Below are 17724 nucleotides of genomic sequence, written 5' to 3' on the forward strand. Positions count from 1 at the left end.
GTTCGAACACTCGAACACCTATACGGATTCTCCTTCACAGTGGCAGATATGTAAATACGGGGTTTCCGTACCATTTCTTGCGCATTACGGTTCGAACACTCGAACACCTATACGGATTCTCTTGCACAGTGGCAGATATGTAAATACGGGGTTTCCGTACAATTTCTTGCGCATTACGGTTGGAACACTAGAACACCAATACGGATTCTCTTGCACAGTGGCAAATATGTAAATACGGGGTTTCCGTACCATTTCTTGCGCATTACGGTTAGAACACTTGAACACCTATACGGATTCTCGTGCACAGTGGCAGATATGTAAATACGGGGTTTACATACCATTTCTTGCGCATTACGGTTCGAACACTCGAACACCTATACGGATTCTCCTGCACAGTGGCAGATATGTAAATACGGGGTTTCCGTACCATTTCTTGCGCATTACGGTTCGAACACTCGAACACCTATAGGGATTCTCCTGCACAGTGGCAGATATGTAAATACGGCGTTTACATACCATTTCTTTCGCATTACGGTTCGAACACTCGAACACCTATACGGATTCTCCTGCACAGTGGCAGATATGTAAATACGGGGTTTACATACCATTTCTTGCGCATTACGGTTCGAACACTCGAACACCTATACGGATTCTCTTGCACAGTGGCAGATATGTAAATACGGGGTTTCCGTACCATTTCTTGCGCATTACGGTTCGAACACTCGAACACCTATACGGATTCTCCTGCACAGTGGCAGATATGTAAATACGGGGTTTACGTAACATTTCTTGCGCATTACGGTTCGAACACTCGAACACCTATACGGATTCTCCTGCACAGTGGCAGATATGTAAATACGGGGTTTCCGTACCATTTCTTGCGCATTACGGTTCGAACACTCGAACACCTATACGGATTCTCCTGCACAGTGGCAGATATGTAAATACGGGGTTTACATACCATTTCTTGCGCATTACGGTTCGAACACTCGAACACCTATACGGATTCTCCTGCACAGTGGCAGATATGTAAATACGGGGTTTCGGGACCATTTCTTGCACATTACGGTTCGAACACTCGAACACCTATACGGATTCTCCTGCACAGTGGCAGATATGTAAATACGGGGTTTCCGTACCATTTCTTGCGCATTACGGTTCGAACACTCGAACACCTATACGGATTCTCCTGCACAGTGGCAGATATGTAAATACGGGGTTTCCGTACCATTTCTTGCGCATTACGGTTCGAACACTCGAACACCTATACGGATTCTCTTGCACAGTGGCAGATATGTAAATACGGGGTTTCCGTACAATTTCTTGCGCATTACGGTTGGAACACTAGAACACCAATACGGATTCTCTTGCACAGTGGCAAATATGTAAATACGGGGTTTCCGTACCATTTCTTGCGCATTACGGTTAGAACACTTGAACACCTATACGGATTCTCGTGCACAGTGGCAGATATGTAAATACGGGGTTTACATACCATTTCTTGCGCATTACGGTTCGAACACTCGAACACCTATAGGGATTCTCCTGCACAGTGGCAGATATGTAAATACGGGGTTTCCGTACCATTTCTTGCGCATTACGGTTCGAACACTCGAACACCTATAGGGATTCTCCTGCACAGTGGCAGATATGTAAATACGGCGTTTACATACCATTTCTTTCGCATTACGGTTCGAACACTCGAACACCTATACGGATTCTCCTGCACAGTGGCAGATATGTAAATACGGGGTTTACATACCATTTCTTGCGCATTACGGTTCGAACACTCGAACACCTATACGGATTCTCTTGCACAGTGGCAGATATGTAAATACGGGGTTTCCGTACCATTTCTTGCGCAATACGGTTCGAACACTCGAACACCTATACGGATTCTCCTGCACAGTGGCAGATATGTAAATACGGGGTTTACGTAACATTTCTTGCGCAATACGGTTCGAACACTCGAACACCTATACGGATTCTCCTGCACAGTGGCAGATATGTAAATACGGGGTTTCCGTACCATTTCTTGCGCATTACGGTTCGAACACTCGAACACCTATACGGATTCTCCTGCACAGTGGCAGATATGTAAATACGGGGTTTACATACCATTTCTTGCGCATTACGGTTCGAACACTCGAACACCTATACGGATTCTCCTGCACAGTGGCAGATATGTAAATACGGGGTTTCGGGACCATTTCTTGCACATTACGGTTCGAACACTCGAACACCTATACGGATTCTCCTGCACAGTGGCAGATATGTAAATACGGGGTTTCCGTACCATTTCTTGCGCATTACGGTTCGAACACTCGAACACCTATACGGATTCTCCTGCACAGTGGCAGATATGTAAATACGGGGTTTCCGTACCATTTCTTGCGCTTTACGGTTCGAACACTGGAACACCTATACGGATTCACCTGCACAGCGGCAGATATGTAAATACGGGGTTTACATACCATTTCTTGCGCATTACGGTTCGAACACTTGAACACCTATACGGATTCTCCTGCGCAGTGGCAGATATGTAAATACGGGGTTTCCGTACCACTTCTTGCGCATTACGGTTCGAACACTCGAACACCTATACGGATTCTCCTGCACAGTGGCAGATATGTAAATACGGGGTTTCCGTACCATTTCTTGCGCATTACGGTTCGAACACTCGAACACCTATAGGGATTCTCCTGCACAGTGGCAGATATGTAAATACGGCGTTTACATACCATTTCTTTCGCATTACGGTTCGAACACTCGAACACCTATACGGATTCTCCTGCACAGTGGCAGATATGTAAATACGGGGTTTACATACCATTTCTTGCGCATTACGGTTCGAACACTCGAACACCTATACGGATTCTCTTGCACAGTGGCAGATATGTAAATACGGGGTTTCCGTACCATTTCTTGCGCATTACGGTTCGAACACTCGAACACCTATACGGATTCTCCTGCACAGTGGCAGATATGTAAATACGGGGTTTACGTAACATTTCTTGCGCATTACGGTTCGAACACTCGAACACCTATACGGATTCTCCTGCACAGTGGCAGATATGTAAATACGGGGTTTCCGTACCATTTCTTGCGCATTACGGTTCGAACACTCGAACACCTATACGGATTCTCCTGCACAGTGGCAGATATGTAAATACGGGGTTTACATACCATTTCTTGCGCATTACGGTTCGAACACTCGAACACCTATACGGATTCTCCTGCACAGTGGCAGATATGTAAATACGGGGTTTCGGGACCATTTCTTGCACATTACGGTTCGAACACTCGAACACCTATACGGATTCTCCTGCACAGTGGCAGATATGTAAATACGGGGTTTCCGTACCATTTCTTGCGCATTACGGTTCGAACACTCGAACACCTATACGGATTCTCCTGCACAGTGGCAGATATGTAAATACGGGGTTTCCGTACCATTTCTTGCGCATTACGGTTCGAACACTCGAACACCTATACGGATTCTCTTGCACAGTGGCAGATATGTAAATACGGGGTTTCCGTACAATTTCTTGCGCATTACGGTTGGAACACTAGAACACCAATACGGATTCTCTTGCACAGTGGCAAATATGTAAATACGGGGTTTCCGTACCATTTCTTGCGCATTACGGTTAGAACACTTGAACACCTATACGGATTCTCGTGCACAGTGGCAGATATGTAAATACGGGGTTTACATACCATTTCTTGCGCATTACGGTTCGAACACTCGAACACCTATAGGGATTCTCCTGCACAGTGGCAGATATGTAAATACGGGGTTTCCGTACCATTTCTTGCGCATTACGGTTCGAACACTCGAACACCTATAGGGATTCTCCTGCACAGTGGCAGATATGTAAATACGGCGTTTACATACCATTTCTTTCGCATTACGGTTCGAACACTCGAACACCTATACGGATTCTCCTGCACAGTGGCAGATATGTAAATACGGGGTTTACATACCATTTCTTGCGCATTACGGTTCGAACACTCGAACACCTATACGGATTCTCTTGCACAGTGGCAGATATGTAAATACGGGGTTTCCGTACCATTTCTTGCGCAATACGGTTCGAACACTCGAACACCTATACGGATTCTCCTGCACAGTGGCAGATATGTAAATACGGGGTTTACGTAACATTTCTTGCGCAATACGGTTCGAACACTCGAACACCTATACGGATTCTCCTGCACAGTGGCAGATATGTAAATACGGGGTTTCCGTACCATTTCTTGCGCATTACGGTTCGAACACTCGAACACCTATACGGATTCTCCTGCACAGTGGCAGATATGTAAATACGGGGTTTACATACCATTTCTTGCGCATTACGGTTCGAACACTCGAACACCTATACGGATTCTCCTGCACAGTGGCAGATATGTAAATACGGGGTTTCGGGACCATTTCTTGCACATTACGGTTCGAACACTCGAACACCTATACGGATTCTCCTGCACAGTGGCAGATATGTAAATACGGGGTTTCCGTACCATTTCTTGCGCATTACGGTTCGAACACTCGAACACCTATACGGATTCTCCTGCACAGTGGCAGATATGTAAATACGGGGTTTCCGTACCATTTCTTGCGCTTTACGGTTCGAACACTTGAACACCTATACGGATTCACCTGCACAGCGGCAGATATGTAAATACGGGGTTTACATACCATTTCTTGCGCATTACGGTTCGAACACTTGAACACCTATACGGATTCTCCTGCGCAGTGGCAGATATGTAAATACGGGGTTTCCGTACCACTTCTTGCGCATTACGGTTCGAACACTCGAACACCTATACGGATTCTCCTGCACAGTGGCAGATATGTAAATACGGGGTTTCCGTACCATTTCTTGCGCATTACGGTTCGAACACTCGAACACCTATAGGGATTCTCCTGCACAGTGGCAGATATGTAAATACGGCGTTTACATACCATTTCTTTCGCATTACGGTTCGAACACTCGAACACCTATACGGATTCTCCTGCACAGTGGCAGATATGTAAATACGGGGTTTACATACCATTTCTTGCGCATTACGGTTCGAACACTCGAACACCTATACGGATTCTCTTGCACAGTGGCAGATATGTAAATACGGGGTTTCCGTACCATTTCTTGCGCAATACGGTTCGAACACTCGAACACCTATACGGATTCTCCTGCACAGTGGCAGATATGTAAATACGGGGTTTACGTAACATTTCTTGCGCAATACGGTTCGAACACTCGAACACCTATACGGATTCTCCTGCACAGTGGCAGATATGTAAATACGGGGTTTCCGTACCATTTCTTGCGCATTACGGTTCGAACACTCGAACACCTATACGGATTCTCCTGCACAGTGGCAGATATGTAAATACGGGGTTTACATACCATTTCTTGCGCATTACGGTTCGAACACTCGAACACCTATACGGATTCTCCTGCACAGTGGCAGATATGTAAATACGGGGTTTCGGGACCATTTCTTGCACATTACGGTTCGAACACTCGAACACCTATACGGATTCTCCTGCACAGTGGCAGATATGTAAATACGGGGTTTCCGTACCATTTCTTGCGCATTACGGTTCGAACACTCGAACACCTATACGGATTCTCCTGCACAGTGGCAGATATGTAAATACGGGGTTTCCGTACCATTTCTTGCGCTTTACGGTTCGAACACTTGAACACCTATACGGATTCACCTGCACAGTGGCAGATATGTAAATACGGGGTTTACATACCATTTCTTGCGCATTACGGTTCGAACACTTGAACACCTATACGGATTCTCCTGCGCAGTGGCAGATATGTAAATACGGGGTTTCCGTACCACTTCTTGCGCATTACGGTTCGAACACTCGAACACCTATACGGATTCTCCTTCACAGTGGCAGATATGTAAATACGGGGTTTCCGTACCATTTCTTGCGCATTACGGTTCGAACACTCGAACACCTATACGGATTCTCTTGCACAGTGGCAGATATGTAAATACGGGGTTTCCGTACAATTTCTTGCGCATTACGGTTGGAACACTAGAACACCAATACGGATTCTCTTGCACAGTGGCAAATATGTAAATACGGGGTTTCCGTACCATTTCTTGCGCATTACGGTTAGAACACTTGAACACCTATACGGATTCTCGTGCACAGTGGCAGATATGTAAATACGGGGTTTACATACCATTTCTTGCGCATTACGGTTCGAACACTCGAACACCTATACGGATTCTCCTGCACAGTGGCAGATATGTAAATACGGGGTTTCCGTACCATTTCTTGCGCATTACGGTTCGAACACTCGAACACCTATAGGGATTCTCCTGCACAGTGGCAGATATGTAAATACGGCGTTTACATACCATTTCTTTCGCATTACGGTTCGAACACTCGAACACCTATACGGATTCTCCTGCACAGTGGCAGATATGTAAATACGGGGTTTACATACCATTTCTTGCGCATTACGGTTCGAACACTCGAACACCTATACGGATTCTCTTGCACAGTGGCAGATATGTAAATACGGGGTTTCCGTACCATTTCTTGCGCATTACGGTTCGAACACTCGAACACCTATACGGATTCTCCTGCACAGTGGCAGATATGTAAATACGGGGTTTACGTAACATTTCTTGCGCATTACGGTTCGAACACTCGAACACCTATACGGATTCTCCTGCACAGTGGCAGATATGTAAATACGGGGTTTCCGTACCATTTCTTGCGCATTACGGTTCGAACACTCGAACACCTATACGGATTCTCCTGCACAGTGGCAGATATGTAAATACGGGGTTTACATACCATTTCTTGCGCATTACGGTTCGAACACTCGAACACCTATACGGATTCTCCTGCACAGTGGCAGATATGTAAATACGGGGTTTCGGGACCATTTCTTGCACATTACGGTTCGAACACTCGAACACCTATACGGATTCTCCTGCACAGTGGCAGATATGTAAATACGGGGTTTCCGTACCATTTCTTGCGCATTACGGTTCGAACACTCGAACACCTATACGGATTCTCCTGCACAGTGGCAGATATGTAAATACGGGGTTTCCGTACCATTTCTTGCGCATTACGGTTCGAACACTCGAACACCTATACGGATTCTCTTGCACAGTGGCAGATATGTAAATACGGGGTTTCCGTACAATTTCTTGCGCATTACGGTTGGAACACTAGAACACCAATACGGATTCTCTTGCACAGTGGCAAATATGTAAATACGGGGTTTCCGTACCATTTCTTGCGCATTACGGTTAGAACACTTGAACACCTATACGGATTCTCGTGCACAGTGGCAGATATGTAAATACGGGGTTTACATACCATTTCTTGCGCATTACGGTTCGAACACTCGAACACCTATACGGATTCTCCTGCACAGTGGCAGATATGTAAATACGGGGTTTCCGTACCATTTCTTGCGCATTACGGTTCGAACACTCGAACACCTATAGGGATTCTCCTGCACAGTGGCAGATATGTAAATACGGCGTTTACATACCATTTCTTTCGCATTACGGTTCGAACACTCGAACACCTATACGGATTCTCCTGCACAGTGGCAGATATGTAAATACGGGGTTTACATACCATTTCTTGCGCATTACGGTTCGAACACTCGAACACCTATACGGATTTTCTTGCACAGTGGCAGATATGTAAATACGGGGTTTCCGTACCATTTCTTGCGCAATACGGTTCGAACACTCGAACACCTATACGGATTCTCCTGCACAGTGGCAGATATGTAAATACGGGGTTTACGTAACATTTCTTGCGCATTACGGTTCGAACACTCGAACACCTATACGGATTCTCCTGCACAGTGGCAGATATGTAAATACGGGGTTTCCGTACCATTTCTTGCGCATTACGGTTCGAACACTCGAACACCTATACGGATTCTCCTGCACAGTGGCAGATATGTAAATACGGGGTTTACATACCATTTCTTGCGCATTACGGTTCGAACACTCGAACACCTATACGGATTCTCCTGCACAGTGGCAGATATGTAAATACGGGGTTTCGGGACCATTTCTTGCACATTACGGTTCGAACACTCGAACACCTATACGGATTCTCCTGCACAGTGGCAGATATGTAAATACGGGGTTTCCGTACCATTTCTTGCGCATTACGGTTCGAACACTCGAACACCTATACGGATTCTCCTGCACAGTGGCAGATATGTAAATACGGGGTTTCCGTACCATTTCTTGCGCTTTACGGTTCGAACACTTGAACACCTATACGGATTCACCTGCACAGTGGCAGATATGTAAATACGGGGTTTACATACCATTTCTTGCGCATTACGGTTCGAACACTTGAACACCTATACGGATTCTCCTGCGCAGTGGCAGATATGTAAATACGGGGTTTCCGTACCACTTCTAGCGCATTACGGTTCGAACACTCGAACACCTATACGGATTCTCCTTCACAGTGGCAGATATGTAAATACGGGGTTTCCGTACCATTTCTTGCGCATTACGGTTCGAACACTCGAACACCTATACGGATTCTCTTGCACAGTGGCAGATATGTAAATACGGGGTTTCCGTACAATTTCTTGCGCATTACGGTTGGAACACTAGAACACCAATACGGATTCTCTTGCACAGTGGCAAATATGTAAATACGGGGTTTCCGTACCATTTCTTGCGCATTACGGTTAGAACACTTGAACACCTATACGGATTCTCGTGCACAGTGGCAGATATGTAAATACGGGGTTTACATACCATTTCTTGCGCATTACGGTTCGAACACTCGAACACCTATACGGATTCTCCTGCACAGTGGCAGATATGTAAATACGGGGTTTCCGTACCATTTCTTGCGCATTACGGTTCGAACACTCGAACACCTATAGGGATTCTCCTGCACAGTGGCAGATATGTAAATACGGCGTTTACATACCATTTCTTTCGCATTACGGTTCGAACACTCGAACACCTATACGGATTCTCCTGCACAGTGGCAGATATGTAAATACGGGGTTTACATACCATTTCTTGCGCATTATGGTTCGAACACTCGAACACCTATACGGATTCTCTTGCACAGTGGCAGATATGTAAATACGGGGTTTCCGTACCATTTCTTGCGCATTACGGTTCGAACACTCGAACACCTATACGGATTCTCCTGCACAGTGGCAGATATGTAAATACGGGGTTTACGTAACATTTCTTGCGCATTACGGTTCGAACACTCGAACACCTATACGGATTCTCCTGCACAGTGGCAGATATGTAAATACGGGGTTTCCGTACCATTTCTTGCGCATTACGGTTCGAACACTCGAACACCTATACGGATTCTCCTGCACAGTGGCAGATATGTAAATACGGGGTTTACATACCATTTCTTGCGCATTACGGTTCGAACACTCGAACACCTATACGGATTCTCCTGCACAGTGGCAGATATGTAAATACGGGGTTTCGGGACCATTTCTTGCACATTACGGTTCGAACACTCGAACACCTATACGGATTCTCCTGCACAGTGGCAGATATGTAAATACGGGGTTTCCGTACCATTTCTTGCGCATTACGGTTCGAACACTCGAACACCTATACGGATTCTCCTGCACAGTGGCAGATATGTAAATACGGGGTTTCCGTACCATTTCTTGCGCATTACGGTTCGAACACTCGAACACCTATACGGATTCACCTGCACAGTGGCAGATATGTAAATACGGGGTTTACATACCATTTCTTGCGCATTACGGTTCGAACACTTGAACACCTATACGGATTCTCCTGCGCAGTGGCAGATATGTAAATACGGGGTTTCCGTACCACTTCTTGCGCATTACGGTTCGAACACTCGAACACCTATACGGATTCTCCTTCACAGTGGCAGATATGTAAATACGGGGTTTCCGTACCATTTCTTGCGCATTACGGTTCGAACACTCGAACACCTATACGGATTCTCCTGCACAGTGGCAGATATGTAAATACGGGGTTTACATACCATTTCTTGCGCATTACGGTTGGAACACTGGAACACCAATACGGATTCTCTTGCACAGTGGCAGATATGTAAATACGGGGTTTCCGTACCATTTCTTGCGCATTACGGTTCGAACACTCGAACACCTATACGGATTCTCCTGCACAGTGGCAGATATGTAAATACGGGGTTTCCGTACCATTTCTTGCGCATTACGGTTCGAACACTCGAACACCTATACGGATTCTCCTGCACAGTGGCAGATATGTAAATACGGGGTTTCCGTACCATTTCTTGAGCATTACGGTTCGAACACTCGAACACCTATACGGATTCTCCTGCACAGTGGCAGATATGTAAATACGGGGTTTCCGTACCATTTCTTGCGCATTACGGTTCGAACACTCGAACACCTATACGGATTCTCCTGCACAGTGGCAGATATGTAAATACGGGGTTTCGGGACCATTTCTTACGCATTACGGTTCTAACACTCGAACACCTATACGGATTCTCCTGCACAGTGGCAGATATGTAAATACGGGGTTTCCGTACCACTTCTTGCGCATTACGGTTCGAACACTCGAACACCTATACGGATTCTCCTGCACAGTGGCAGATATGTAAATACGGGGTTTCCGTACCATTTCTTGCGCATTACGGTTCGAACACTCGAACACCTATATGGATTCTCCTGCACAGTGGCAGATATGTAAATACGGGGTTTACATACCATTTCTTTCGCATTACGGTTCGAACACTCGAACACCTATACGGATTCTCTTGCACAGTGGCAGATATGTAAATACGGGGTTTCCGTACCATTTCTTGCGCATTACGGTTCGAACACTCGAACACCTATACGGATTCTCCTGCACAGTGGCAGATATGTAAATACGGGGTTTACGTAACATTTCTTGCGCATTACGGTTCGAACACTCGAACACCTATACGGATTCTCCTGCACAGTGGCAGATATGTAAATACGGGGTTTCCGTACCATTTCTTGCGCATTACGGTTCGAACACTCGAACACCTATACGGATTCTCCTGCACAGTGGCAGATATGTAAATACGGGGTTTACATACCATTTCTTGCGCATTACGGTTCGAACACTCGAACACCTATACGGATTCTCCTGCACAGTGGCAGATATGTAAATACGGGGTTTCGGGACCATTTCTTGCACATTACGGTTCGAACACTCGAACACCTATACGGATTCTCCTGCACAGTGGCAGATATGTAAATACGGGGTTTCCGTACCATTTCTTGCGCATTACGGTTCGAACACTCGAACACCTATACGGATTCTCCTGCACAGTGGCAGATATGTAAATACGGGGTTTCCGTACCATTTCTTGCGCTTTACGGTTCGAACACTTGAACACCTATACGGATTCACCTGCACAGTGGCAGATATGTAAATACGGGGTTTACATACCATTTCTTGCGCATTACGGTTCGAACACTTGAACACCTATACGGATTCTCCTGCGCAGTGGCAGATATGTAAATACGGGGTTTCCGTACCACTTCTAGCGCATTACGGTTCGAACACTCGAACACCTATACGGATTCTCCTTCACAGTGGCAGATATGTAAATACGGGGTTTCCGTACCATTTCTTGCGCATTACGGTTCGAACACTCGAACACCTATACGGATTCTCTTGCACAGTGGCAGATATGTAAATACGGGGTTTCCGTACAATTTCTTGCGCATTACGGTTGGAACACTAGAACACCAATACGGATTCTCTTGCACAGTGGCAAATATGTAAATACGGGGTTTCCGTACCATTTCTTGCGCATTACGGTTAGAACACTTGAACACCTATACGGATTCTCGTGCACAGTGGCAGATATGTAAATACGGGGTTTACATACCATTTCTTGCGCATTACGGTTCGAACACTTGAACACCTATACGGATTCTCCTGCACAGTGGCAGATATGTAAATACGGGGTTTCCGTACCATTTCTTGCGCATTACGGTTCGAACACTCGAACACCTATAGGGATTCTCCTGCACAGTGGCAGATATGTAAATACGGCGTTTACATACCATTTCTTTCGCATTACGGTTCGAACACTCGAACACCTATACGGATTCTCCTGCACAGTGGCAGATATGTAAATACGGGGTTTACATACCATTTCTTGCGCATTACGGTTCGAACACTCGAACACCTATACGGATTCTCTTGCACAGTGGCAGATATGTAAATACGGGGTTTCCGTACCATTTCTTGCGCATTACGGTTCGAACACTCGAACACCTATACGGATTCTCCTGCACAGTGGCAGATATGTAAATACGGGGTTTACGTAACATTTCTTGCGCATTACGGTTCGAACACTCGAACACCTATACGGATTCTCCTGCACAGTGGCAGATATGTAAATACGGGGTTTACATACCATTTCTTGCGCATTACGGTTCGAACACTCGAACACCTATACGGATTCTCCTGCACAGTGGCAGATATGTAAATACGGGGTTTCGGGACCATTTCTTGCACATTACGGTTCGAACACTCGAACACCTATACGGATTCTCCTGCACAGTGGCAGATATGTAAATACGGGGTTTCCGTACCATTTCTTGCGCATTACGGTTCGAACACTCGAACACCTATACGGATTCTCCTGCACAGTGGCAGATATGTAAATACGGGGTTTCCGTACCATTTCTTGCGCATTACGGTTCGAACACTCGAACACCTATACGGATTCACCTGCACAGTGGCAGATATGTAAATACGGGGTTTACATACCATTTCTTGCGCATTACGGTTCGAACACTTGAACACCTATACGGATTCTCCTGCGCAGTGGCAGATATGTAAATACGGGGTTTCCGTACCACTTCTTGCGCATTACGGTTCGAACACTCGAACACCTATACGGATTCTCCTTCACAGTGGCAGATATGTAAATACGGGGTTTCCGTACCATTTCTTGCGCATTACGGTTCGAACACTCGAACACCTATACGGATTCTCCTGCACAGTGGCAGATATGTAAATACGGGGTTTCCGTACCATTTCTTGCGCATTACGGTTGGAACACTAGAACACCAATACGGATTCTCTTGCACAGTGGCAGATATGTAAATACGGGGTTTCCGTACCATTTCTTGCGCATTACGGTTCGAACACTCGAACACCTATACGGATTCTCCTGCACAGTGGCAGATATGTAAATACGGGGTTTCCGTACCATTTCTTGCGCATTACGGTTCGAACACTCGAACACCTATACGGATTCTCCTGCACAGTGGCAGATATGTAAATACGGGGTTTCCGTACCATTTCTTGAGCATTACGGTTCGAACACTCGAACACCTATACGGATTCTCCTGCACAGTGGCAGATATGTAAATACGGGGTTTCCGTACCATTTCTTGCGCATTACGGTTCGAACACTCGAACACCTATACGGATTCTCCTGCACAGTGGCAGATATGTAAATACGGGGTTTCGGGACCATTTCTTACGCATTACGGTTCTAACACTCGAACACCTATACGGATTCTCCTGCACAGTGGCAGATATGTAAATACGGGGTTTCCGTACCACTTCTTGCGCATTACGGTTCGAACACTCGAACACCTATACGGATTCTCCTGCACAGTGGCAGATATGTAAATACGGGGTTTCCGTACCATTTCTTGCGCATTACGGTTCGAACACTCGAACACCTATATGGATTCTCCTGCACAGTGGCAGATATGTAAATACGGGGTTTACATACCATTTCTTTCGCATTACGGTTCGAACACTCGAACACCTATACGGATTCTCCTGCACAGTGGCAGATATGTAAATACGGGGTTTACATACCATTTCTTGCGCATTACGGTTCGAACACTCGAACACCTATACGGATTCTCTTGCACAGTGGCAGAGATGTAAATACGGGGTTTCCGTACCATTTCTTGCGCATTACGGTTCGAACACTCGAACACCTATACGGATTCTCCTGCACAGTGGCAGATATGTAAATACGGGGTTTACGTAACATTTCTTGCGCATTACGGTTCGAACACTCGAACACCTATACGGATTCTCCTGCACAGTGGCAGATATGTAAATACGGGGTTTCCGTACCATTTCTTGCGCATTACGGTTCGAACACTCGAACACCTATACGGATTCTCCTGCACAGTGGCAGATATGTAAATACGGGGTTTCGGGACCATTTCTTGCACATTACGGTTCGAACACTCGAACACCTATACGGATTCTCCTGCACAGTGGCAGATATGTAAATACGGGGTTTCCGTACCATTTCTTGCGCATTACGGTTCGAACACTCGAACACCTATACGGATTCTCCTGCACAGTGGCAGATATGTAAATACGGGGTTTACATACCATTTCTTGCGCATTACGGTTCGAACACTCGAACACCTACACGGATTCTCCTGCACAGTGGCAGATATGTAAATACGGGGTTTCGGGACCATTTCTTGCACATTACGGTTCGAACACTCGAACACCTATACGGATTCTCCTGCACAGTGGCAGATATGTAAATACGGGGTTTACATACCCTTTCTTGCGCATTACGGTTCGAACACTCGAACACCTATACGGATTCTCTTGCACAGTGGCAGATATGTAAATACGGGGTTTCCGTACCATTTCTTGCGCATTACGGTTCGAACACTCGAACACCTATACGGATTCTCCTGCACAGTGGCAGATATGTAAATACGGGGTTTACGTAACATTTCGTGCGCATTACGGTTCGAACACTCGAACACCTATACGGATTCTCCTGCACAGTGGCAGATATGTAAATACGGGGTTTCCGTACCATTTCTTGCGCATTACGGTTCGAACACTCGAACACCTATACGGATTCTCCTGCACAGTGGCAGATATGTAAATACGGGGTTTCCGTACCATTTCTTGAGCATTACGGTTCGAACACTCGAACACCTATACGGATTCTCCTGCACAGTGGCAGATATGTAAATACGGGGTTTCCGTACCATTTCTTGCGCATTACGGTTCGAACACTCGAACACCTATACGGATTCTCCTGCACAGTGGCAGATATGTAAATACGGGGTTTCGGGACCATTTCTTACGCATTACGGTTCTAACACTCGAACACCTATACGGATTCTCCTGCACAGTGGCAGATATGTAAATACGGGGTTTCCGTACCACTTCTTGCGCATTACGGTTCGAACACTCGAACACCTATACGGATTCTCCTGCACAGTGGCAGATATGTAAATACGGGGTTTCCGTACCATTTCTTCCGCATTACGGTTCGAACACTCGAACACCTATATGGATTCTCCTGCACAGTGGCAGATATGTAAATACGGGGTTTACATACCATTTCTTTCGCATTACGGTTCGAACACTCGAACACCTATACGGATTCTCCTGCACAGTGGCAGATATGTAAATACGGGGTTTACATACCATTTCTTGCGCATTACGGTTCGAACACTCGAACACCTATACGGATTCTCTTGCACAGTGGCAGAGATGTAAATACGGGGTTTCCGTACCATTTCTTGCGCATTACGGTTCGAACACTCGAACACCTATACGGATTCTCCTGCACAGTGGCAGATATGTAAATACGGGGTTTACGTAACATTTCTTGCGCATTACGGTTCGAACACTCGAACACCTATACGGATTCTCCTGCACAGTGGCAGATATGTAAATACGGGGTTTCCGTACCATTTCTTGCGCAATACGGTTCGAACACTCGAACACCTATACGGATTCTCCTGCACAGTGGCAGATATGTAAATACGGGGTTTCGGGACCATTTCTTGCACATTACGGTTCGAACACTCGAACACCTATACGGATTCTCCTGCACAGTGGCAGATATGTAAATACGGGGTTTCCGTACCATTTCTTGCGCATTACGGTTCGAACACTCGAACACCTATACGGATTCTCCTGCACAGTGGCAGATATGTAAATACGGGGTTTACATACCATTTCTTGCGCATTACGGTTCGAACACTCGAACACCTACACGGATTCTCCTGCACAGTGGCAGATATGTAAATACGGGGTTTCGGGACCATTTCTTGCACATTACGGTTCGAACACTCGAACACCTATACGGATTCTCCTGCACAGTGGCAGATATGTAAATACGGGGTTTACATACCCTTTCTTGCGCATTACGGTTCGAACACTCGAACACCTATACGGATTCTCTTGCACAGTGGCAGATATGTAAATACGGGGTTTCCGTACCATTTCTTGCGCATTACGGTTCGAACACTCGAACACCTATACGGATTCTCCTGCACAGTGGCAGATATGTAAATACGGGGTTTACGTAACATTTCGTGCGCATTACGGTTCGAACACTCGAACACCTATACGGATTCTCCTGCACAGTGGCAGATATGTAAATACGGGGTTTCCGTACCATTTCTTGCGCATTACGGTTCGAACACTCGAACACCTATACGGATTCTCCTGCACAGTGGCAGATATGTAAATACGGGGTTTCCGTACCATTTCTTGAGCATTACGGTTCGAACACTCGAACACCTATACGGATTCTCCTGCACAGTGGCAGATATGTAAATACGGGGTTTCCGTACCATTTCTTGCGCATTACGGTTCGAACACTCGAACACCTATACGGATTCTCCTGCACAGTGGCAGATATGTAAATACGGGGTTTCGGGACCATTTCTTACGCATTACGGTTCTAACACTCGAACACCTATACGGATTCTCCTGCACAGTGGCAGATATGTAAATACGGGGTTTCCGTACCACTTCTTGCGCATTACGGTTCGAACACTCGAACACCTATACGGATTCTCCGGCACAGTGGCAGATATGTAAATACGGGGTTTCCGTACCATTTCTTGCGCATTACGGTTCGAACACTCGAACACCTATATGGATTCTCCTGCACAGTGGCAGATATGTAAATACGGGGTTTACATACCATTTCTTTCGCATTACGGTTCGAACACTCGAACACCTATACGGATTCTCCTGCACAGTGGCAGATATGTAAATACGGGGTTTACATACCATTTCTTGCGCATTACGGTTCGAACACTCGAACACCTATACGGATTCTCTTGCACAGTGGCAGAGATGTAAATACGGGGTTTCCGTACCATTTCTTGCGCATTACGGTTCGAACACTCGAACACCTATACGGATTCTCCTGCACAGTGGCAGATATGTAAATACGGGGTTTACGTAACATTTCTTGCGCATTACGGTTCGAACACTCGAACACCTATACGGATTCTCCTGCACAGTGGCAGATATGTAAATACGGGGTTTCCGTACCATTTCTTGCGCATTACGGTTCGAACACTCGAACACCTATACGGATTCTCCTGCACAGTGGCAGATATGTAAATACGGGGTTTCGGGACCATTTCTTGCACATTACGGTTCGAACACTCGAACACCTATACGGATTCTCCTGCACAGTGGCAGATATGTAAATACGGGGTTTCCGTACCATTTCTTGCGCATTACGGTTCGAACACTCGAACACCTATACGGATTCTCCTGCACAGTGGCAGATATGTAAATACGGGGTTTACATACCATTTCTTGCGCATTACGGTTCGAACACTCGAACACCTACACGGATTCTCCTGCACAGTGGCAGATATGTAAATACGGGGTTTCGGGACCATTTCTTGCACATTACGGTTCGAACACTCG

The sequence above is a fragment of the Camellia sinensis genome, chromosome 12, assembly GCF_055761805.1.
Source record: "Camellia sinensis isolate YWXY chromosome 12, ASM5576180v1, whole genome shotgun sequence".
Taxonomy (NCBI): Eukaryota; Viridiplantae; Streptophyta; class Magnoliopsida; order Ericales; family Theaceae; genus Camellia; species Camellia sinensis.